This window comes from Macaca nemestrina, chromosome 8, assembly GCF_043159975.1.
Source record: "Macaca nemestrina isolate mMacNem1 chromosome 8, mMacNem.hap1, whole genome shotgun sequence".
Lineage (NCBI taxonomy): Eukaryota > Metazoa > Chordata > Mammalia > Primates > Cercopithecidae > Macaca > Macaca nemestrina.
In genome coordinates, this window is record NC_092132.1 from 151,816,125 (window position 1) to 151,843,101 (window position 26,977).

At 38.9% G+C, this 26,977-nt stretch overlaps 1 long non-coding RNA gene across 1 annotated transcript; it reads right to left on the reverse strand.

The window, feature by feature from the left end:
- Positions 1-2,759: 2,759 nt before the first annotated feature.
- LOC105491884 (uncharacterized) lies at positions 2,760-20,995 on the reverse strand. Its single transcript, XR_011606595.1, has 3 exons — positions 20,422-20,995; positions 10,261-10,372; positions 2,760-3,415 (listed from the first exon to the last, which is right to left on the reverse strand). It is a non-coding gene; the product is annotated as an uncharacterized lncRNA (long non-coding RNA).
- Positions 20,996-26,977: the final 5,982 nt, after the last annotated feature.

Below are 26,977 nucleotides of genomic sequence, written 5' to 3' on the forward strand. Positions count from 1 at the left end.
TAAATATAATCAAGTATTAAGCAGCGTTTTCTGAATGATATCTCGATGACAGTCGGAGATAAGGCCAACTTACTGTCAACTCACTACAAGGCTTAGGTACCTGAAATAGTTTTATTTCTAAATAAAATGAGTTCACATCTTTAGATTACAAATAAAATACAATCTGTTTTGCACCTGATTATTTGTATTTGTAACTTGTTTCTTTGCTTTGATTTTGAGGTCAAAAAAAATCTCAATTACAATTCAAGAAAATGTATTATTCCTTGGTAATATATTCAAATGGAGGAAATCAATTTCTGTGTATGCAAAATCCAAGCTGGTCTTTCTCATAAAGATGTAAGAATTATAACCTCTGTGGCATAGACAATTTTTCCAAATAACATCATTAGGTATGCTACAGTTGAAGTTGTCAGCATTTTTCTACCATGGAAGTATCTTATAATTAACTATATAACTCTTTTTTGCATCACCTAAATTACTGTTAAATGTTCTTTCTACTCTTTCTCTCTGGAAAACATTGTGACTTGAATCAATGTGAATAAAGACGTTATTACTCAGACAAATGCTACCTGCAAATGAATGTAAGAAATCAGAAATCGCTGTTATACAAAATAAAGCCTCCAGAGCTATCGGATATCCCACGTGGTGTGGGAATCTCTATTAACCTCTCACAATTTCCAGCTAAATGAAAACCAGAAACAATAATTAGTTTCTGAGTACTGCCTTCTTGGTTGAAATATATACCTGGATGTAATTTACCAGAAGTTGCGAAATAAAGAACTGTGTCTTTTTGTGTGAAATTATTTCAGATAGAGACTGTCTGCTTTCTGCTTTCACCAGATCTCCAATACATAAATTTCATCCTGTTCAGCATATAATTTAGTGTGGTATTTTTTTGAACTCGGCCAAATGTACAAGCCACTTCTTAGAATAAGTGTGTCCTTGGGTCTTGGGTAGCACCCCATCACAGTACCCTGCAGATGCAAGGTTCTCAGGCAGGCAGAATGACTGTTCTGCACGCTGCCTCTGGCTGGCCTGAGCAGTAGAGAGATGGAGTTTTCCTCCAGCATAGAAAAGCAAAACAGGCTGAAAATGCAGAAGAAAAGGCAGAGAACAATGTTGAGAGTTGAATCACATTCTCAAAAGCTATTTTGTTGGAAACGACTTGCTACCTGAGTAGGACTACCCCTGAATCCTGTCTTAGAAATCCCTCCTCCCTACAATTGGTATTGTCCTGTACACGAAGTGGTATAATCAACACGAGGTGAAGTCATGCGTTATTGTTCTTGAAAAACCACAGCGGTCTACAGAAAAACATAACGCAAATGAAGAAATTAAAGAAATTAAGATGCTTTACCAACGTATTGACTACTGTTTTCTATATATATTATTATCTCAAAACAACGTAACTTCCTTCTCTTCATTCTTTGTTACTATTTTTTGCCTTTTTAAAAACACATTTTTATTTGGAAGTAACTATAGACTCTCAAGATGTTGCAAAGAAATGCACAGCACAGTCCTGTGCACCCCTCGCTCTGCCTCCTTTAATGTTCACATCTCACAGAACAAGAACAAAACCAGGAAACTGACATTGAAACACACTTTGTAGCTTATTTGGATTTCACTAGTACACATACATGCATGGGGGGTGTGTGTGTGTGTGTGTGTGTAGCTCTAGGCTGCGCAAAAGTGGTGAGAAAGGACATCATTGCCTTATTCTTAGTCATGGAGGGAAAGTATTTGGGCTTTCACCATCAAACAGATGTTAGTTGTAGGTTTTTGTAAATGTTCTTTATGAAGTTGAGAAGGTGCCTCTCTATATCTATTGTCTTGAGAGTTTTTATTACAAATGGGTGTTGAATTTTGACTTTTTGACAAAATTTGCTTCCATTGATACAATCACAGGACTTTTTATTGTAGACAGTTGATGTGGTGAATTACATAGATTTTCAAATATTGAAGGGACTTGCGTTTCTGGAATGAATCTGTCATTATTGTAGTTGGTTATTATTTTTATACATTGTTGAATTCAATTTGGTAAAATGTGTGGAGGGATTTTCCATCTTTCCTCATGGGAGCTACGGGGCTGTAGTTTTCTGTTGTTGTTGTTCCTCTTGGAAAGGTCTTTGGATTTGGTCATACTGGTCACATGAGAGTAATACCGGCCACATAAGAGTAATACTGGCCACATGAGAGTAATACTGGCCACATAAGGTGAGTTCATCCACCCCGTACTATTTATAGAATAAATTACATAAAATTACTGTCATTTCTTATTTGAATGTTTTGTAATATTCTCCAGTGTAATCATCTTAGCCTTGACATTTCTTTATCAGGATGTTTTAACTTACACATATAATTTTTTAATACTTACATGACTATTCAGGTTATCTATTTCATCTAAGCTAAGCTTTGTTTGCAGTTTTTGAGGCATTTATCCATTTCACTGTGTCTCCCAGGCTGGAGTGCAGTGGCGCGATCTCAGCTCACTGCAAGCTCCGCCTCCGGGGTTCACTCTGTTCTCCTGCCTCAGCCTCCCGAGTAGCTGGGACTATAGGTGCCCGCCACTACACCTGGCTAATTTTTTGTGTTTTTAGTAGAGATGGGGTTTCACTATGGTCTTGATGTCCTGACCTCGTGATCCACCCTCCTCGGCCTCCCAGTTGATTTTTTAATTATGAACTTTGGAAGTGCAAGAAAAGAATTTATTTAGTCTAAAAAACACATTCTAATTTTGTGATAGATATTTTATATATATGTGTAATTTTTCTTTATTGAAAATATTATTTGCATTGTAAAAACAAATGCCTCATGTCTTCTAAACCTTTCTCTCACCCCTTTAATTCTTCTGATGAGAAACAGCTGAACACTTATGACTTTGGACAACTCACAGGAAACTATCAGTGAGGGTAAGATTCAAAAGAGGCTGCAGTTTCGAGACTCTCTTAGAAGAAATTCTCATACTATGTTCTCCTATTGATTGTTGGAAGGGGCTGGACAAGATACATAGAAGGGCTACACAGAGCATTTTACCCATTTTTTAAAAAACTTTAACCCATTCAATTACAATTAACAATGACTGTTGCAAGAAGTTGATGGAAAATTAAAATTCTGCTTACCAAAGCTTAAACTATAGAAGTAACTTTATCTGATTGCTTCTTCATTCTCTATTTATGTGTATTCCACAATTACTGTCTTTTTTGCTTCAAAGTTTTATTTTTTCTCTTTTTGTATTTGCAATATTTTCAAGAAAATAGGGACTTATCTGTCTTATCGACTGACTTAAAACTTTACTCCAGGTTGTCAGCTCCACCTTCATTCAGTCCACAAGGGTCACTGGGGATGACTCACTGTGCAGTACGGGTGTTGTGGTATCTGTCGTTTCAGATGGTTGGAGGGATTTAAGTAGAAGAACCTGAAACAAAAAAGACAAATTTAGAAAAGACAATCAATGATTTATCATTATTTTCACATTAGTTTTCCACAGGACAGTAAGTTCCCAACCAGAGCAGGGGTCTATGTAATCTAATCTGTACCCCAGGATGACATTTTTCCAGTATTTCTTTGTGGTAAAATATTATACCATAAACCTAGTCAGAGGCATTGGAGGATCAGAAATGAGTTCATGAGATTTGGCCACGTAATGTCTACATTGTGAAGGTTAAAGAAATTAAAGGCCCACAATAAATGTAATAACACTGGATTCTGATTAAGGGATAAATTCTAACTTCCAGAGGATGAAAAATATAGCAAATAACACTTTTTAAAGTCTCAGCATCAATTACAGTTCCCTTTTGAAATAGCTGTATTACGTCTATGTTTAATTAACTTTTATTTACAGATTTTAGAATGGATTCTATGATTTGCTATGTTTTAAATTTATTTTATTCTGTATTGTCCTTCATAAATTCTGATTTTTATTTAAGTATTATGACCTTACCCTTTGATTTGGCACTTCCCATAGCCTTATAATCACTAAAATTCCTGGCAAGTGTATTGAAGCATAATCTGTAAAAAAATTAAATTTATTTTCCACTGTCAAAAGGGATACCCAAAAACAGTTTCTAAAAATTGACATTTTGGTTGATGAGGTTGACCTCAATGCTGCATGAGGTGTCTTTGAAGACAGTTCTAATGTCACTAATTATAGAGTCCATCCTTGCTCTGCCCAGAAGGAAAATGTAGCAGTGCAGCAATATTTCATCATCTCTCACTTTCGCCTAATGAAACACCACCTCATTGTTTACTCTCTGGGAAATACAGCAGAAGCCTCGTCAGCAGCCAAACCTAGTAAGTGTCATTTGTATTTGTTGGATGAACATTTGCTATATAAATTCCTCTTACATAACAAAAGATGTGGATTCCAAAAGAAAAGGGGCTGATGAAGCTCTATCTGCTATGCGAAGAACAAGAAAGCCACTTATTAAGGCAATGTCTTCCTTCAGAAGCACAGATGGGGTGCACCTCACGACATGGGTGCTGTCGTAGGGTCTGCCTGCCAGGCACCCAGCAATTGAACAGCTGCGTGTGTGTCCTGAAATCTGCTACCCTAGGATGGGCACCTTTAACAAAACCAACCCTGAGTTTGCTGGTCCTGTTGACCAGGTGCCTGGCCAAGGGTCACTAGCACAGGGGCATTGTGGTATCATGGTGGGCCACAGGCACTGTCACAGACATTAAGAACCCAGAACCTCCATGTGTTTCCCTTTAGTCATCATGTAGGTTTGTTTTCTTTAAAGATGCAGGACTTTACTGATGATCTTCATGACATGCACAATTTCAGGAAATGCTGACCTTCTAAGGTAAAACATTTTGGGAGATTATAAAACATACAGCCAGTGTGAAAATATCAATGAATGTACTCTGATTTCATAGGGAAACCAAAATCACATGCAATTAACCAGTAAATGCAATATCAATGCCAGCCCTACTATTTAATCAAATAACAAATTATTAAATATTGCAATGGTAACCCTGGAGGAAACTCTACTAGGCTGTTGCTAGGGTAATATTTTTTATGTTTCCATATTGTATCATTGATTCTTATCTCTTTCAAGTCACAAGAATAAACTCTGAGGAATTTTATATTATATATTTTTTGAAACATCTGTGTAAATCTACACACCTAGGCTTTCCTTTAACCTAGATAACAGTCTTTTAATGAAACAAGTTATCTGCAGTGTTATATGTAATTTCTTCTGATTTTAGCTAAAAGCAGCATCAGCCTGTACCTTAATAGTTTTATACCTAGTCCTTCTTTTGAAGACCTCACCTATCACTTTCTATAACTCTGACACACACACCCTGAATCTAACAAAATGAAAAGCTTAATAGGCATGAACTTGACTCTTGTGGTTGTTCAGAACTCAACCCGAGAATCCAAAAGAATCTAAGTCTGAGATAACAGAAAGCAAAAGAAGCTGTGGCTCAAGATTTTACATTTTTAACATTCAACACCGATGGCCTTTGTAGGAAGGGTGATCCCAACAACCTTTTCAGGAGGGATGGCAGCACTCTGTCAGGAAGAGGGACTACATTCCATGTGTGGAAGTCATAGGATCCTTCATTCCTGCAAAAGGATCATGGATTCTCCCAGATATCCAGACTTCATGTGCCAATGGCATTTTCCTATTTCTCAGCACTATTAGAAATGTATGATTACTCAAATACATATATGCAAAATGCAAATTCATTAAACAATAATGAGATATGATATATATTATTTATGTAGACTATATATAGACAGAAAAAATCCATTTAAATACTATCTTTACCATAATTACTCCCAATTTTATGTCTTCAGTCCCACCTCTCCACTGAGCTCCTACTGGACATTTCTTCTTTAATTATTAAATAATAAAACTTTGAAATATGCACATAACAGAAAACTCTTAAACACCTCATCCACTCAATTGTTCAGGAAAACACTTTGAAGTTGAAATCTCAATTCGGTTCCCACAGACTTTGCTGTGCTGGTTTGTGTCTGTCCCACACAAGCACAGCTCAGTGAACCTTCAATTTTCATGCAGAATTAGGGAATGACCTTCTTTGGTTCCCTGCTCTGTCATTCACCCCAGGTTTTGTGCTACATGGAAGCTTGTTTCTCTGACCAAGAATACCGGGATTTATCAGCATCTGCATTGCCTTGAAGATAGTTGTGTCTCAGAGACCTACTCTCAGTGCAGAGCCATAGGAGAAGAGAGAAGAACAAGATGAGAAACCAATCAACCAACAGCACATCCACCCACTTGTGGGTGGATCTTCTGTGCAATCTACTTGTTTTTGTTTACTTTTCAGAGTCTAATGGTGGTTGTGTTTTGTATTTTGTCCTCTTTTTAGTTGTCATCACCCAGACAGAGACAGAAATGGGCTAATGATGGAGTGATGTTGCTGGACACTTTCTTCACTCCAAGGAGGCATTTCTGCTAGTAAAAATATCAAAATGGACATATGCATGCAAAGTTTAAGACTGATTCATGGCTATTCACTCATTCAATTCATTCAACTCAGATCAAAAACCCTGGTGTTAATCTTGACTTTATTCATTTTTGCACAGACATCATTCAATTCATCAATAATGCCAGACATTATCTTTTGAAATGCATCCTAAATAACAGCTATTCGGTACCAAACTAAAGAGCGGCTATTATTTTTGCCTAGTCTAACTCCTCCAAATTATTGCCTTCTGAGGTTAGTTCTTCAAATTTCACCCCAAATGATTATCTTCAACAGTCATGCTTCACTTAATGACAGGGAAACATTCTATGAAATGGGTTGTTAGTGATGTAATTGTTGTGTGAACATTGTAGACTGCACGTACACAAATCTAGGTTGTATAGCCTGCTACACACTCAGGCTCTATTGTGCAGCCCAGTACTCCTAGGATACAAACCTGCATAGCACGTTACTGTACTGAATACTGTAGGCAGTTGTATCACTATGGTAAGTATTTGTATATCTAAACATATCTAAATGCAGAAAACATACAGTACAAATATGGTATAAAAGGTTTTTTGAAATGGTACACATGTATAAGGCACTCATCGTGAATAGAGCCTGGAGGATTGGAAGTTGCTCTGGTGAGTGAGTGAGTGAGTGAGTGGTGAGTGAGTGTGAAGGCCTAGGACATCACTGTACACTACTGTAGAATTTACGAATACTGTGTACTGAGGCTACGCTAAATTTATAAAGCATTTTTTATTTAATAATAAGTTAACATTAATTCCTGTAAATTTTTTACTTTGAAACCTTTTTTTTTTTACTTTTTTACTTTCTTGCAATAACAACTTAAAACACAAACATATTGTACAGCTGTACAAAAATATTTTCTTTCTTTATATCCTTATTTTATAAGCTTTTGTCTAGTGTTTAAATAGTGTATATTTGTTTACTTTTTAAACGTTTTTGATAAAAACTAAGACAATGTCACATACATTAGCCTAAACCAGTACAGGGTCAGGATCATCAATATCACCATCTTCCAACTCCACATCTTGTCCCACTAGAAGGTCTTCAGGCGCAATAACGGACATGGAGCTGTCATCTCCTATGATAACAATGCCTCCTTCTGGACATCTCTTGAAGGACCTGCCTGAGGCTTTTTACAGTTAAGACATTTTTTTTTCTAACTAAAATGAGTATATTCTAAAATAAAAATAAAAATGTCAGAGGCAGTGGCTCATACTTGTCATCTCAGCACTTTGGGAGTCCAAGGTGGGCAGATTGCTTGAGGTCAGGAATTCGAGACCAGCCTGGCCAACATGGTAAAACCCCATCTCTATTAAAAATACAAAAATTCGCCAGGTGTGGTGGCATGCATCTGTGGTCACAGCCACTCTGGAGGCTGAGGCATGAGAATCTCTTGAATCCAGGAGGTGGAGGTTGCAGTGAGCTGAAATTGTGCCACTGCACTCCAGCCTGGGTGACAGAGTGAGACTCTTTCTTAAAAAAAATAAAAATAAAAATAAATAAACTTACAGTATAGTAAATAAATATATAAACCAGTAACATAGTCATTTATTATCATTATCATATACTCTGTACTGTATATAATTGTATGTGCCAGACTTTTATGTGACTGGCAGCACAGTGGGTTGGTTTCCATCAGCATCACCACAAACATGCGAGTAATGCACACTGCTACCATTACAATGGTTGTAATGTCACTAGACAATAGAAAATTTTCAGCTTCATTATAATTTTATGAGACTCCTGTGGTACTTGTGGTCTATCATTGACTAAAATATCCTTATACAGCACATGACTGTACATGGAAAACACCATTCCCTCTTAAAACACTTCAACATCCAACATGCCTGGATAAAATCCCCCATTCATACCTGTGGGTAGCACTCTCCATCCATGCTACTCTAGGGCATGCAAATTGGTGCGTGTGGTGAGCTTTAGATGCCACAGTCTCCTGTGATGCTGCTGAGCAGAGCCCACTTTGAACTGGAGATCTCCAACTCACCCAGGTGCCCATGCCTTCCCATCTCATCCCCTCCCACTCTTGGGGCACCTACGGATCTCACCACATTCACATTCCTGCACTACCTTGGTACAGCAAGCATGCTCCTTCCTCGACCTTTCTGCTTGCTTTCCTCTCTTGCTACCTTGCTACAAGGTTCTTCTCTCAGCAATTTCTTCACCTCACTCATACCTCTGTCCAAGCATCACATCATCAGGAACAGAGTCACTGGCCAGTCTAACAAAATGATTTTAGTGTATTTTATCCCACTTAATAATTGTTCTTACTATTTCTAATTAGATATCATTCTGCATGCAAATTGATTTATTGTCCATTTTCTTACTAGAATATAAGCTCTATTGAGGACTGAATTTGTCTGTTTTGTTTGTTGTCTTATTCCCATTATCAAGAACAGGCAGGGATCATGCTTGTGCATAGAAGGAGCTCAGTAAATATTTATTTAAAGAGTGAACAAGTAAGGAAAGAAATCTGTATGGTCTTAGTAATTATAACAAAAACATTTTTTAAAACCCACCATGCACAACTGGCAGGGTGTCTGTCTTCAACATTTTGAGTTTCCACTGCAATTCATTGAATCTAAAATTTTGGAAGAAGATAGGAATTCTACTTTTTAATTAGAACTAAGCTCCCTTATGCACTGGCAACCTGTCACCCATGGGGGCTTCCTTCCTCATTACTTGTGTTGAAGTCTTGTTTTTCAAATATGTGTAAAACCACAGACTCTGACACACTTGCTTTCCCAACCATCTCTCTATCCAAGGCACATACATCACTAGACAACCCCAGTGCCCCAAAGGGTGTGAATGTTTCTCACACTGGTGTCCTGTTGTGTAGACCATCTTACATGTTCCTCCTCATCTCTGTAGGTTTAATCAGATTGTCAACTTTTTATCTATCTGGATTAAAATGGCCCCTATATCATTCACTCTTTCAGAAATCCCTAGGATAGGTTCATGTATGACAGGTTTCTGCTGAATATGTGTTTGTTGTAATGAATGCCATCTTTAGCACAATCCTATGGGCAAATATAATGGACTTTTACCATATATTTATTCATTCTACATAAACTCATAGATTGTTAGTGTTTATATCCACATTATCTATATTGCAAGTACTTGACATGATTCAAATGTGATTCAATTATGTATACACTTTTTGCTTCGTTTTTATTAGCTTATAATCCTTTCTAATATTCTGGTTTCAGGATTTTTTATTATAATCCTTTCTAATATTCTAGTTTCAGGAAATAATATAATTCTTCCTAATTGTCTAGTTTAATTGTGTTAAACTTCAACTGTTCTGAATGATATCATTAATTATGCTAAATACAACTAAAAATTCTCATTCTAGCCTTCTGGCAAAACACCTGTTGAGGATAACTTCACAACAGAGTAGCTTGCAGGTGGTTGTGTCCTATCTACTTAAACTAATTTATTTGCTTTAGCTAATTAAGAAAAGGCAATTTGAGGTAGGAAGAAATCTCATGTAGACTGACCCTTAAATCTTGCAGGTAACATTTGGCTCACAAGTCTCATGTTAGATTGGAAATACATTCATCACCTATCATTTTCATAGTTGAGAAGCCTAAGGTCTGGAAGCCTACAATCACACAACTAGCTAGTGACAAACAAGGACAGCCACACTGTGCTCCCATTTCACAGCCTGAACTGTGGCCTCATACTGCATCTCATGGCTCAATTTATTACAAGAATCAAAGGAAAAGCACAGAGATGTCTTCTCTTATCATGGGACAGAACTGCTGATATGCTTACCTCTCCAGGTGCCTGTATCACTCTGGAAGGAAAAGGGCAGTCGTAAAATATCTGTCCTCAGAACTTATGAGCACATGCAATCTCAAAAAGACCATGGAACCCATGCAGTGCTCTGTATGCACAAGAAAGGAAGAGTATCAGTAACACCGTTCCTAACCCTACACTGATAGATGTCCATCTAATATAATTGCCTCTTAAAATCACTTCCTTAACTACATTTTAAAAGAAATGATGAAGAGAGAGTCTCCCCTGAATAGAAATCCATTTATATACTCAAAAATCATCATTAAATTGTTCCTCATTCTTTCTCTTGTCAGTGTAACCAACACAATTCTCTTCATTAGATAATAACCCAGGATATCTTCAACTCTAAGCTTCATCTTTACCTCCAGTCTTTGACAGGTTTACAATAATGCTATTAAGTTCATGAGAAAAAGAATATGACAGAAGAAATATTTTCATGTATATATATATGTGTATATATATTTATCTGTGTGTATATATGTGTGTATATATATGTCTTTGTATGTGTGTGTATACATATATACTGCCTTTTGTCTAAAATAATAAAACTTAACAAGAGATGCATTTGCCTTCCGCTTCGCATCTGTAATGAGAGATGTTACAATGTGAAAAGCTCAATGGTAATTACATTTCTCAACTCTTAATAAAATGTCAAGAAGAAAGAACAAAAATGCATTTGCTTAAGGAAAATAATATGGTCTGATGGATGTACATTAACACTTTCAAAATACCTGTGACTCTATCACTAAAGAAAAAGGTGGGCTTTATTGAAATCAAAGCAGAAGATTAGGTTATGAGTAATGAACATCATTAAGGATGTACAGCCAGTGGAAAGTGACCAAAGAGAAGAAGAATAATAGCCGAACATATTCCGGGGAGAGGAAGGAAAAGACAGAAGAGGAGGCTGTTTGTAGGCTTACTTTAATGATATGTAGGTGAAGTCTATTTTGGAAAGAAATACTAATGTCAAGTCCAGCCCATATATGAAAGACACACTCCATAGAATAAAAAGAACTTCAGTTTCTGTCAATATGCTATTCAGTGGCCCCCATACAAGTGGTTTTGCTTTCTGTGGTTTCAGTTACCTGTGGCCAACCTCTGTCCAAAAATAGGTGGATATAGTACAATAAGATAGTTTGAGAGAGAAAGAAGACACAGTTACATTACTTTTATTACACTATATTGTTATAATCATTTTGTTATTTTTAGTTATTATTATTAATCTCATATTGTGGCTGAAATATAAATTAATCTTTATTCTAGGTGCAGTATGTATGCATAAGAAAAATCCTACACAGCGTATATACAGGTTCTGGTACTATCTGTGGTTTCAGGCATCCAGGGGGGTCTTGAAACATATCTCTCGAGGATTGGGGGACCTAACATGTCAGATGTTCTGCATAACCACTGATTGACATGAAGAATGGGCTGGATAATATTGATTGATTAATTGATTGCTTGAGAACATGTTACTGAGCCAGAAAAGGACCTCAACGTGCAAGCAGGGTGGGCCCAGGTCAACTTCCATGGGGGGTGTCTTGGAATCCAGGGCTGTGCATTTAGCCCATATGACGGCAGGGTGTGCAGAAGACAGGACTTGCACCAAGGTCCTGGACAGTTACAACGTCCACTCAGGAATACCAGCATTTCTAAAGGCAAATTTCTTGAGATTCCAAAGAACAATTTGCCTGAGATTCTGTTACAAAGCTGATCCTTATGCAGACTTTCAGCCGAAATTCATGGCTTCACAGGTGGGCTAAACACAAACATACGTGACAATTGAAAGGGGGTTGTGGGGAAGGATTAAAAATAATGTGCCTCCCCAGGGCTTGTGACCTCAGCTGGTGGAGATGAAAACCACAACCTCCCCAGAAACACTCAGCTTCAACCCAGACCTCAAAAAATTCCCACAGGTTATGTTCTCAAGAAAATAAGCAGCTCACAATTAAAAATTCCATAAAAATTCCAAAGCCAGAAAGCACAGCATATAAGAAATGGCAGAATAATCAGACCTCAGAAATGGACCACAACAATTTAACTTACCAATTACCCAAGACCCAGATTATAAAATAATTCTACTCTTCATTTTAAGGAAGTAAGTAGAAGGCTGTAAATATAAACATGGGACAAAAGCATAGTTTTGGCAAAGAGCCAAATAGAACCTATAGAATTGAGATATATGACATTTACAAAATTAAATGTTAATGAGTATGTGCTTAATGAGATAGTAAAACAATTACCTCAAAAATACACAGAAATACAAAGAGAAATTAATAAATCTATTGTTGTAACAGGAAAAGTTTTACCCATAGGTCTCAGTAATTTGTAAACATAAGCAATTTTTAAGATCAATAACAATACAACATTTATGATTTTATAGACACATTCACACATACACATAGAGCAACCTGAATCCAACAATTACAAACTATACTATTTAAACATGGGGTTAAACGTGGCTGTATATTTATCCTGAAAAACTTCAAGAGATTTTTATTATTTAGAGTAGATTCTCCCATTGAAACATAAATAATGTAGAAATAAAAAACAAAAATACAGCCATTAACATTTTTGTATTTGGAAATGTAAAGATTATACTTGTAACCAATTTATAGGTCAAAATAATTGTAACAGAAAGCAAAACTACTTTAATAGTTTATCTTACTAAGGAAGAAATGTTCAAAATAAATTACTTAAACATCTCAATTCAAGATTTGTAGGCCAGGCACAGTAATTCATACCTATAATCTCAGCACTTTGGGAAGACAAGGTGGGATAATTGCTTGAGTCCAGGAGTTTGAGAAGAGCCTGAGCAACACAGCAAGACCCTTTACAAAAATAAAAATAAAAATTAGCCAGATGTGGTGCTGCATGCCTGTAGTCACAGGCTGCTTGGGAGGCTGAGGTTAGAGGATTGCTTGAGCCAAGGAGTTAGAGGCTAGAGTGAGCTATAATTGTGCCCCTACACTTCAGCCTAGATGACAAAGTGAGATGCCTCTACAAAAAGAAAAAAGAAAAGAAAATATTTTATTAAATGTATGAAAAAATTAGCATACAGAAAGAAATAAATTGAGAGAAGGAAGTAATGAGATAGAAAACAAACATGTAAGAATCGATCAACAAATGGTAAGCTGGCTGTTTTAAAAAAATGAAACTCAGGGGATTTATTTAAAATGCAAATAGTAGCCACAGATATCAAAAAGAAAAACCATTTTCTGATTTCAAAACTTATTACAAAGCCACAGTAACCAAAACAGTGTGCTACTGGCATAAAGACAGGCACATAGACCAACGAAATGAAATAAAGAACCCAGACACAGACCCTTATATATATGGTCAAATGATTTTAGACAAAGGTAGCAAGACCATTTGATAGGAAAAGCACAATCTTTTCAACAAATGGTTTTGGGAAAATTGGGTAACTCTGGTTTATTTCGCAAAGTCAGCATTACCTTGAGACCAAAGCCCAACAAGGATACTACAAGAAAAGAAAGGTATAGATCAATATCTCTGATGAACATAGACATAAAAAACCTCAACAGCCCTAAAGACTCTACTGAAAAACTGTTGGAACTAATTCGCAAATTCAGTAAAGTTGCAGAATATAAAGTCTATACACAAAATTCAGGAGTGTTTTTATACACTAATAACAAATTACACTCCTCCCCAAAATTAAGAAGATAATCTAATTTACAATAACTGCAAAAACATGCTAATAAATTTAACTAAGGAGATGAAAGATCTCTACACTGAAAACTATAAAATTGATGAAAGAAATTGAGGAGGACAGAAATAAATGGAAAGATATATCGAGTTCATAGACTGGAAGAATTGATAGTATTAAAATGTCCACACTACCCATAGAAATCTATGGGTTTTATGCAATCTCTATCAAAATCCCAGTGACTTTTTCATAGAAATAGAAAAAGCAATCTTAAAGTGTATATGGAATCAAAGAAGACACTAAATAGTCAAAGCAATCTTAAGAAAAACAAAAAAACGAAAAACTGGAGACATCACATTTCCTGGTTTCAAACTATACTACAAAGCTATAGTAATCAAAGCAGTATGGTACTGGCTTGAAAGCAGATACACAACCAATGGAACAGACTAGAGAGCCCAGAAATGAACTCATGCATTTATGGTAAATTTATTTCAGACAAAGATGCCAAGATGATATTATAGGGAATGGACAATCTCTTCAATCTGTCTTTGAAATACTGGGAGCAGAGCACAACCAGAGACTACAATAGGGCCAGGGGTGCTGAGAACCCCCAAGTCAAGTCTTGTCAGATAAAAGAATCAAGGTGTAGAAATAGGTCCCCATGTACACTGGTCTACGCAATCTCTGAGAATCCTGCAGGAGTGCTGATCTCTTCTTCAGAGTTTTTAAGTAAGTGCCTTTAGCTTAGTGGGGCTTAAAATATAGACTGAAAGGGGAAGTCATTCAATAAAACCAGTTCCAAATTTTTTTTAATCCTATCTCTGGAAGTCCAAATGATATAACACCTACATTTGGAGTTTCTCTGAGTGAAGAAAGGCCCTAACACTCTTCTCTCTCTTCAGGACACACCTGAAGGGTCACTGTGGTGGGCTCTAACATTCCCCACATGTACCATGAAGCACACCTCATTGTGGACCTAACATGTTTATTTTCCTAGCTTTAGTTACAGTTGCTACATTTATCTATTGATCAACTATCTATCCATCAACTATCTAGCTATCATCTATCTATCTATTATTCTGTTATAACTTGCCATTGGTTTTGATTTTATATTCTACTCTTGAATGAATCCAAGAAATTACAGCTCTGTTTCAGCCCCAAACAGCCAAATACACAACTGAAGCTCCCTGAATGTGTGAGGTCCAGACCACACGTGTGACTATACATAAACATCTTACACCGAACACTTTGCCAAGGTTTAACACATTATTTGTCATCAGATTTTCTTTAATATGAAAGCACTAGCAAAACCCTCTCTTATCTGGGCTTGTTTAACCTATGTCCAATTGTCAGTTCTTGAGCAAGCTAGACTTATTTCCCCCAGAGGATGAGAAGAACGTTTGTGTTGTGATCCAGAGACATTCAACCCTTACCTTCATTCTGAGGCCCTGGTCTTACATGAAGACCACTAGGGTTGGTGCACAAAATTAAATTATAGGGGTAGTCTGTCTTTTTCTGCTTTTATTCTTGGCTTTATGTGTTTAGAGGTGCATAATATAATATCTAGGCCTATCACACACATTACAAAGACACACAAGACAAAAAGCCACAGCTAATATTTGTCAATTATGCAAACATTCGCATACATTTTGAAAATTCTGTGGTATTTTAAAAATTTCTTTAAAATTGCACTATGCTTGTCATTGAAGTCAACTTTCTCCTTAATTAAACTGTCTTGCTACTTGTTTCTACTCTTAGAATTATACTTCTTCTGAATTAGATAGCAGGGAAATATCAAAGAAAAAAATGGGGAAAAAAATGACAGCATAGAACGTATTTACTCCAACTTTTCTGTGACCTCTGCTTTGAATCCTGTCCCTTTCCACTAAAATACGTCATAAGTAATATTTTCCTAGCTTTCCACAGCAGGAACTCAATTCCAGACAACATTAAGTCACATTTACATAACATTGCGTCCCTCACTGGCCATGACAAGAGGAGGAATTTTTTTTTCATCCCTCCTAGCTGACAATAATGCTGCATACTCTATAGCAAGCCCACTCCGACTTTTCTAGTCCTGCTTGAATAACATCAGGTTGGTGCAAAAGTAATTTCTGTTTTCTCTGTTGCTTTTAATGATGAAAACCACAATTACTTTTGCGCCAATCTAATATATATCCTGTGGTTGAGATTTCCAATCACAGCAATCGCTCTTCTCCATTCCCAATAAGTCCACTCAGACACCTGCACTTACTGCTCACTAGAGAGAACGAATCTTGCTCAAGGAGTTCCATTAATGTCATTCTCAGTTGGAGGTTGACAAGATCTCCAAAACTTTTTTCCCCCAACTCCAACAACATTTTATCAATCTGTTTTACAATTCCAGTCTCTGCAGTCACACTTACACTTAAAGAGTTCGATCTTTAAATGGCCTGTGATTTGTGAGTATTTCTGGTTAGGGATAGAGGCCATTATTTTTTTCTGGACCTCTGCATTACCTGGTATGTCTGACCTTAACCATGAGGAGATATCTGGAAGCTCTACCAGAGCAGTGAAGTTACCCACATACCATAAAGATAATGTAGAGTTTCTATCAATATGGAAATACTTTTTTTCTCTTCAGTCAGACCGATTGGTGTAAGAGAGGCACACTGGGAGAGATGACAGAGACGGGACTTTAAATCACCCAAATGGGTCAACTATTTTAATAGCTGTATTTCCTACTTTGCATTTTTAATTTCATTCATTGATTCATCGAATACCTTCTGAACACAGACATGTCCATTAACTGTATTAGATACATTAGGAGAAGGAGATGAAAACAGAGTCCCTGTCCTTAAGGAACCCCGTGATGTCAGTCAAGTCTACCTCTCCATATAAAACCCAAGAATATCTATAAATGGTCTGTAAGTTACAGATACTTTCCTAGCCTTGTTTCACACTTCCTAGTCTTTTGAGAGTTATATTCTAAATCAAGCTTGTCCTGCACATGACCCAGGACAGTTTTGAATGCAGCCCAACACAAATTCATCAGCTTTCTTGAAACATTATGAGATTTTTTGTGATTTTTGTTTGTTTGTTTTTGTTCATCAGCTCTTGTTGGTGTTAGAGTGTTTTATGTTGTGTAGTCCAAGACAATTCATCTTCTTCCACTGTGGCCCAGGGAAGCCAAAAGACACGATACCCTTGTTCTAAATGTGTAACAAATGTCAATCATATCTGATATTTCTTAACGTTATTTCCAAACATTCTATTTTTGATGTTTATGGTGTGGGGGAAGTTCTACAAATGTTGCCAGCAGATAGAGCCAATGGTAGTTACTGGGACTTTTCAAATGGGTGAAATTCAGTCAGAGAAGAGAAAATAAGTGAAATGATAAAACAATTATGTTTTCTCAATATCATATGAGAAAATGGGAATTGTCACCAATGCCTTTGCAATCGCCTGATGAAGTGGTGTGCGTGTGTGGCCTTCAGCTCCACTCGGTCATGACTGCACTATTTCTGAGCAGTGAGTTCAGAGGGTAGTAGATGTTGAATGCTAAGAAACAACCATGGAGGAGCAGTGTCTCTTAGCCAGAGCTATGTTTCAAAAGACATTCTTTTGTAGTCCTATTAATTTAACGTTGTTTACAACATTTACAAACATACTTTTTTCCCTGAAAAGCAATTGACAGGCTTCACTAACTGCCACAGGGGTCTGTGACATACAAATCTTACTTGCCTTGGTTAAATTACCTCATATTCCTGTGCTTATCTTAAAATAATTATAGTAATGTCTATCTCATTAAATTTGTTATGAGGATTACATGAATCAATACACACATGGTGCGCAGAGCAGCTTGTGACTCACACTGTGAATTTAATGTGCTCACTAATTGCTGTGACTTCCTGCATTAGACTCTCCTGGGCACGAATCTGAACTCCATTATAAACCATTGCATGATGTTAGCTCATCATAGACTCTTCTGGATGTTAGTGCCCTAACCCACAGGAACCCGGAACTGTCAGGAATCTTGACGGAGGCAGACAGAAGCTCCGAGAAGAAGAAACATGAATGCACTTTTTAAGTGCTAAATAATTGTATGTTTTATGCTGTAATTTTCATTGTTTGTACTGAATAATAAAATGCAGAGATAATCTCAAAGTCACTTCAATGATTTTAAATTTCTACTAAATCTAAGGGACACAAGACAGAAACTAGCTTGGACTCACCTGAAAAGGAAGAAAAAAAAAATCTTTGAGATTAAATTTAGCCATTTACTACTCCTAAATACATATATATATATAAAACATTGAGCTATGATAACTGCTTCTGTTCAGTAACTGACTTCAAAATTATAAGTTTTTGCTTCCCATTCTCAGTGTCTTGTGCAAAACTTGCAGGACAGGTCATCACAGATAGATGAGTTGAAATTCTATATTTAAACTTAGTTACAATCAAAAATGTTAAGAAGTAATATGCTCAGTTTCCACCTACAAATGAAAGCACATCTTCCCTGTTGTTAACTCTACCTACTATTGAGTAGGAAATAATACAGAAAAATGCCCCAAATCCATTCCTTTAGAGCCAGGCACTGCTATTCCTCAACTCATTGCTTGATGTTTGAATTTTATATTAAGATTTCGGTGTAACTTTAAGTAGCATTTCATTATTTTTTTCACATTAGATACATAAATATAAGAATTATTTCTAGGCTTAACATAGAAGGCCTATTTTTTTTCCATTGTCTATATCTGGAACAGATAAATTGAGATCATTTCTGATCTCATGATCTGGAATACATAATTGAGATCATTTATATTTTATATGATGGATTGAAAGGCAATTTTTCTAAGAAACATCTTTAATTGTACAGTGACTTTTAAATCCTTGTTCCAAAACATTATCAGATCAAGTCAGCTATACCTGGTTCCTCTGAGGAGAGCTGAGGGAGATAAAAATACACACAGCTCCCAGGTCTCATACTGTATAAGCATAATTTTTAAGACCTTTAGTGGGGTCCAGAAATATGTACTTTTAAGATATTTCCAGGGAAACTCTTATAAACGTGCAAAGTTCCTGGCAATTCCTTTCCATCCATTAAAAGGGAGCACTGCACTCAAGATTCCAGTATCCACAGGCTCACTAGGTAGGAAAGAGTTAAACCAATGACGTGACTTACCCCAATGCATTAAGTTGCTTTCTTCCCAGATGCCAAACACACACACACACACCCGCACACACCCTGAAAATGAGTTGTGTGTTGCTTCTCGTACCTCTATATTGTTAACCTATATTTATTAAAAAAAATATTTTAAAGTCAAGCCAGATGACACACCTGTTTATATGATAGGGTTGTGATATAACATAGTGAGGATGGGATTAGAATTTCTAACCTTTTATGAGAAATGCTCAAAAGTATTATTTTTGACCTTCAAAATAGAGAAGGTTGTATACCCCACAATATGTAGTAGTATTATAACATTTATTTTCACCCATATGTCCTAAGGTAATGCATATTTTTTTCAATGAGCATGTTTTGTTAATGTTGTTGGTTCTCACAGACACCTGTTTGCTGAGTGGGTGATGAAGATATACCCTGTTGGATACAACAGGGCGTATAATGGTAGCCTGTGGTAATGAGGTACCTGCCTCCAGGACACTTACCTGGTTTATGACCAAATTCATCCTCAATTTGGTCATAAACAAACCGCAGCATCTGCCAGTGTTGGCAGGTCAACACTTGCACACACCAACCCCCCCACACACGACACTCTCCCACACCTCTTGTACTTTAGCTTTAAACTTCATGATCACGTTGCAGTTATGGTCTGATGCATAATAATCTGACACTGAGGTGATTTTGCTTAAAAAATCATTTTGGGTCCTGTGCTTCCATCAGAGGAGAGAGCATTAATCACACTCTTCAGCAATTAGGACGAGGACATTTGTTTGGCTTCAGCGTGGATGAGCGAGTGGGAAGAGAGCAGCTAAAGGTGATAAAACATCATTATATGTGATTATGGTGAAAACAACTAGAGCCAGATATTTAAATTATCCTTTCTAATACTTGGAACAATTCCAGAAAATAGATGTATTTTTCTCCGCTTCCGAAGAGCTTAGAACTGAGTGGGGGAGACAGTGCTAATTCAAATAGCAATAAATGCAAATGATAGAAACAAAACCCTGTAAGCAATGCCTACTACGGCAGCTGCCCAGGGCCCGCATGAGACCCTCAGGGCTCCTCAGAGGTCAGAGACCCGAATCACACCTCAAGCCGGGCAAGCGCCGTGTTACTTACTTCCTTTGTTCCTTGGCAGACAAAACGGAGAGTGGGAATAAAAGCAACACCCGCTTCTGAAGAACCAACGGTTAGACAGTCTTTGTCTCTCCCAAGGAAAAGCATGTGACTAGATACTTAAGATGTTTTAACTGCTGTAATGCAGGTACATAGTTTTAAAAGTGGAATATTAATAGTATCCTGGACTTACAGGAACCTCCTCCGCCTGCCGCTGCTCTTTTCCATTTCACTGCAGCAAGTGGCTTGGAAATTTTAGCTGTTGCCGGGCGCGGCGGCTCACGCCCGTAATCCCCGCACTTTGGGAGGCCGAGGCGGGCGGATCACGAGGTCAGGAGATGGAGACCATCCTGGCTAACACGGTGAAACCCCGTCTCTACTAAAAAATACACAAACTAGCCGGGCGTGGTGGCGGCGCCTGTGGTCCCAGCTACTCTGGAGGCTGAGGCAGGAGAATGGCGGGAACCCGGGGGGTGGAGCTTGCGGTGAGCGGAGATCGCGCCACTCACTCCAGCCTGGCTGACAGAGCGAGACTCCGCCTCAAAAAAAAAAAAGAAAAAGAAAATTTCAGCTGCTTTTTCCGTATTTACTTTCACCTTTCTAAGTAGACTGTTTACCCTGGTTTATCTTTACTTGTCAAGTTCAGACACGTCCCTGGTTTTCTGCCGCCCCTTTGGCTCCATTCCACATGCGTCCATATGGACCGGCTGCCGCGCCTGAAGCCTGAGTAGCCACAGCCCTGTCTACACCATCAGGACCGCAGTGTGGCGACTTCACAGAGGAGAACTGCTCGTGTGTGTAACGACACTGATTTCATTGTACACTGTTGTTGTTTTTCTTTCCTCAAGCTCACTGCCTCAATTTCACGTATGATGGTCACTCATTTTGGCAAAAATCTCAGAAAAAAAAGAAACAACAACATAAACCCCTCCTGACTTGATTGTATGCACACATCAGAAAATTTATCGGCTCCGTTTTTTTTTCCCCCCTTGCAGATACTTTTCTCTTGGCTTTCTGCTGTGCTCTGGACTGGCCGTTATCAGCTCTGCTACTGTGATGGTCAACACTGAGTGTCAACTTGACTGGATTGAAGGACAGTACTTCATACTGTTCCTGGGTGTGTCTGTGAGGGTGTGGCCTGAGGAGATTAACATCTGAGTCAGTGGATTGGGAGAGGCAGACCCACCCTTAATCCCGGTGGGCACCACCTCATCAGCTGCCAGCATGACCAGGATAAAGCAGGCAGGAGAAGTTGGAAAGAGCAGACTTGCTGTGTCTTCCGGCCTTCATCCTTCTCCCATGCTAGATGTTTCCTGCCCTCGAACATCGGACTCCAAGTTCTTTGGCTTTTGGACCATTGGACTTACACCAGTGGTTTTTCAGGAGTTCTCCGGCCTTCGGCCACAGACTGAAGGTTGCACTGTTGGCTTCCCTATTGTTGAGGTTTTGGGACTCAGACTGACTTTATTGCTTCTCAGCTTGCAGACGACCTATTGTGGGACTTCACCTCATGATCCTGTGAGTCAATACTCCTTAATTACCACCCCCTCTTCATATATACACCTATCCTATTAGTTCTGTGTCTCTAGAGAACCCTGACTCATACAGCTACCAGGCTCCTACCACAGCAATTCCCTTTCACCTGTCCGGGAGAGCCTTCTCCCACATAGTTTAATGAAGACCATTGTTTCCTAGATGCCATGTCACCTTCTTTCTCTGTTTGTGCACTACAACAAAATATGTCCTGTAATAGGTTACTGAGAAAAGATGCAGGAAGAAGTATACATTTTCAGTATTAAAATATCTGAGAGTGTCTACTTCATCCTCTCACCAGTATGACTGAGTGTAGAATTTTAGAATGTTTCCTTAGAAATGTGAGGGCATTTTATATAATATGGCTTATACAAAGCAGCTGGGTAATTGAGGAGGAGACAAATAAAAAATAGTAGCTGGGACCAGGCATGGTGGCTCATGTCTGTAATCTCAGCACTTTGAGAGGCCAAGGCAGGTAGATCGCTTGAGTCCAGGAGTTTGAGACCCGCCTGGCCAACATAGCAAAAACACATCTCTACTAAAAATACAAAAATTGGCCAGGCATGATGGTGCGCACCTGTAATCCCAGCTACTCGGGAGGCAGATGTGGGAGTATCACTTGAGCCCAGGTGGTGAAGATTGGGGATTGTGCCACTGCACTCCAGCCTGGGCAACAGAGTGATACTCAGTCTGAAAAAAACATAATAAGTAATTGGTATATATTCTCATACCTCCCCTTGGTATTCTGAGTCAATCCACCCTGGCTGCAAAGCAAGTGCCTGGTTGGCCTATTGGTTTAGTGGTATAACAGTGCCAAAGTGTCTGGGTGAGAATCTCAACATGAAACTCAATGGGAACCCTCATCGTGCCCCCTTGCACAAGTCTTTCTCCCTTGAACATTAAGACTTGCAAATAATCCGAGCCCACGGTTGAGGGGATCAGAAAGATAAAAAGTGCAAGTGGATTCTTGGGTAGTAAGAGAAGCCACTTCACTTTTCACCTGCTGATCACTGGACCTTCCTATTTTGGCTGTGGGAGAAAATGGTGTTACATAATGTTGGTTCAAAGTAGGACTGCGTACTAAGCTTCCTTTGTGTGGTTAGACAGCTGGTCTCTCAACTGAATCTTCGACGGACCTCTCTCATTCTATAAAAAACAGGTCTCTCTCATTCTGAGCTGTGCGAATTCCATGAGTGCAAGCTCGTTGTCCAACTTTTTTGTCCCTGAAATGAGTTGCAAACTAGGGAGCCCTGTTGTGTGAGAGAATGGTGAAAGGCATTCAATAAGAGAGAAGCATTGCAAACAGGAAAAAGGGTTATATCCAGAATAAACGTCTATTCCAGTGATAGCAAATTGTTATCTCCCTCTATCATGACAAAAAATCCAATGAGAATAACCTGCCACCAGGCGGCTATGTGACCCTCCCAAGGAATGGAGCGCTGCTGTTATTAAACACTCCCCTCTACCGTTGACCACTTGGACACTTAACAGTGACAACGGTTTGATACGTCTCAGTGAAAGGAAGTCTAGGCTGTTGAACCAATGTATGGCCCACATGCTTGCAGCTGAATGTACAAATACATTCATGTACAATGTATTTGTACATGAATACATTGAGCAAGCTCCCCTGTGGCTGGGGAAGCAGAGCAGACACCTTCAGAATGGGCCAAGTGAGTCAGCTGATGACATAAAATCCCCTGTGAAGTGTGTGTCTTGTTTGAGAACCCACTTGGGGTGCCCTACCCAATTTAATACCTTCCATATGCCTCCTTACCATATACATATTATTTTTCACCAAGTCTCCAATCTTGCTCTTCCTAAGTCATTAACTTTTTGGCTAGACCACTAGCACTCTCTGTGACTCAATGTAGATGCATACCTCTGTGCTTCTCTGTATCCAGGAAAAGTGGGAAACCAGATTACATGTTAAAATTATGGCCGATAGGTAGCTTTCTTCTCGCCACATCACTTATTAGTTGAATGCTAATCCTCTAGTATTCTATCCTCAGCTAGTGGCTGCTGCCATGATATTATGAATAATCATCTTTACACCAAGCCTGGGTACCACCCCCAATCAGCTCCCCACAGGGAACGCCTCATAAAATCGTAGATGCCAGCTGAGAAAAACAGCAACACCGCAGAAATAAATGCCATGACACTCAGGGCCACCTGTTCTTTCAACCTGTTTAAGACTTCAAGAGTTCAAGCATCAATGTGTACATGTGCACACCCCAGCATCCCACTTGGTGGATCAGAAAACACCTGTCAATAATGAGCGTCAATTTTCACGGTCACTTTCAGCTCAAGGTTAGCCGTTTGTAAAAAGAATCAATAGCAAGCCATGAGCTGTTTTTCACAAAGGAGTGGTTATGTACATAGGGAAGTAGGGCTGTGTTCTTCATCATTAGGAGGTAGACTCTGTGTCTTCTATTGGGATGTGTTAAATTGCTTACAACATTCCCCTTCCCCAAAACTCCTGGAGCACCAGTGGATCTACAGATCATAAGGTGAAAGTGGCAGAGCAGCTTTTATAGAGCCTGAATCTGCATCAGTGTTTTGCAAAACCATTCAAACCCAGCAGCTTTAAAGACGATGAGGAGATGAAAAATGCGGTTATCTGTCATTACCATTAAAGAGGAAATGTGAAGTGTCCCCAGCAGTGGGCCTGGATTTTTAGCGCCATTCATCATATTAAGGCGTTGCTAGGCCTTAGGGATCTTGCTAGGTTTCGCTATTTAGATCCAATCAGAGTGATGTCATCAGTACAGTGGACCAGTTACTGTTCTGTGAAGACTTAATGAAAAGTCAGAGTCCCTACCCACTGAATCATGATGAAGAGCTGGAGAGGCCACACATCCTAGCATACAACAGTGAGGGTATATGCTGTTCTCGCTGCTGGATGAGGGCAAGTGGGTTCTTGAGTTTCTCATTGCTATGGAGAAGAAAGCATTTTCCAGATCAATGATAATTTCCAGGGAGCATCGTTTCTTCCCTGCAATGAAGAGGCTGTGTCTGTGATGGCCATCTCACTTCTCTGATTAAGCTTAGGGCTATTCCTATTCATTCTCCAGGATATGACTTTCTTTCCTTTGGTCCACAGTGGCAATCTGAACACGGAAACACAACTTTGCATTATTCAAGTCTTAGATAATGGTCCCATGCATTGCAATTCCACAAGAAATGGAGTATTGCTTTTCAATTACCATCCTGGTGGAAAGGGGGAGTTGCATACATTTCTAGGCAGCATTTCCTACCATCAAATGTTCTGCCCCTTGTTAAGGAGACATTATGAGGTATCTTTTAGGCTTTGAGCGTGCTTATGCCAGGTACACTTTCAGAAACAGGCGATATCGCCACAGAGTGGGTCCAGGGATCACTAACCCAATGGGCAGGAAAAAATGCCTTATTTGATTTGATTTCCATATAGCCTCATGATGGCTGCATTTTTGGCTCCCCTAATTTAGCGTTCACCTGAACAGTATCCAGTAATCTCTACAGATTGTTCCCACAGATCATCATCCTACCATATACGCAGAAGATCCTTTGGCAAAGGTTTGGGGATATCGTGACAGAGTATACCTTGTGGCAGGGTCACGACTCTCTTGCTCTAGGGCAGGAGACCTTTTCAATCAAGACGCTGGGATCTGGTACAAGTTTTGGAAATCAGGAGATTTTCTGAAATCTCACCTTTCAGATCTAACACTGCCCTCCTGGGCAAGTTAGAATGTGATTCTAGCTGAGGTTCTGGGGACAGTGAGGGGTTTGCAAGTAAGAGTTCCACCTCTCACATGCCCCACTTAGGGCTTGACAGTGTTTCCAGGCAGGGAACCTCTGGATTTCTTTCTCAACTCCGGTGGGGGTGTCTGGGTTTCGGTTTTGCCCCCCGGTGCTGTTCATCCACCCATCTGGCTTTGAAGGTCATCTCCTTCTCATGTGCATTCGTAAAATCTCTCTCTTCTGTATCCTTGTCCATTTTCTTTTTAACTTTTTAATTACTCGGGGACCAGTTTAATGAATTCTAGGGAGGGGCCAGAATGAGTATATTTGTTTAATTTTCCGTGTTTAACTAAAAACCTTCCCACTGTTCACACATTTTCTCACTTCCTCATGGAATGGAAAATAAAAGGGCAGGATTGCCCAACTGAGCACTGAATTGGTGGCACGAATGATTATGAACAATTCCTGACGGACTATTCTCCTGAAAAGGAGGTGTTTTCATTTTTCGTGTCTTTTTTAAAATGTAGGGTTTATACAATTTCTTTAATCTCATCCTTGGTACTTTTTTGAAGGCCTCAAAATCTTGCATGAAATTGCTGTGCTGCTTTTTATTTTCAGAATCTGTTTCTCATTCATTTTTAATGTGGAATATAGTCACAGCATTTTGATTTTATGGTGTTTTTCACAATATAGAATATATAGTAATAGATCAGTGTTCCTTTCCTCCGTGTTTAAAATGCAGAGAAGTAAAAATTAGGCATTTGCAAACTTTCACCTGCATGACACAAAACCACAGCACTGGGGCATACAGGAAAAATTCACTAACATATAACCAGAGGCACAAATATTAGATCTTTCTTACAGTCCAAGAGGTCCTCAATTCTCTGTTTTTTTCAGCCTCCTTTCCCCTCTGTTGCTGTGAGTACTGTGTTCTCTGGGTGCACAAATGAGTTTGCTGGCTCTGCCCTCTGCCCTCTGTTCTGCTGAGTTCATCAATGGCTCTGCCCTCTGCCCTCTGTTCTTCTGCTGAGTTCATCTAGTGAGTGTTTTCTTTTTTGGTTATTGAATGTTTTAGTTCTAAAATTTCCATTTGGTTCATTTTTATTTTATATATGCATTTTTTAATATACTCTTTGTTTTCCCACGTTTGCAGTGTGGCTGAATGCAGGAGCATGCTGAGGAGGGTCATTCAGATGTGCAGATCGTTCCAGCCTCTGCAGCTCTCTGCTGGCATCCAAGGAGGGTCCTTTCAGTTTGAGATCCTCTTCCTTGCATGAAGCGTGGTTTTCTAATGAAGCCGGGCATTTCTGTCATGTTATGAGACATGGATCTTACTGAGCCTGTGTTTCAGCTGCTCTCTCTGATGCCACCCAGCTGGAGAAGGGGCCCTGCCTTGGTGCTCACAGGTGGGGACGGACGTCTGGGTCCCCACTCGGCCTCCGCTGACCCTGAGGCTGTGGTGGGGGTCCCCTTGCTACTGCCCGCAGCAGTGGGAGCTG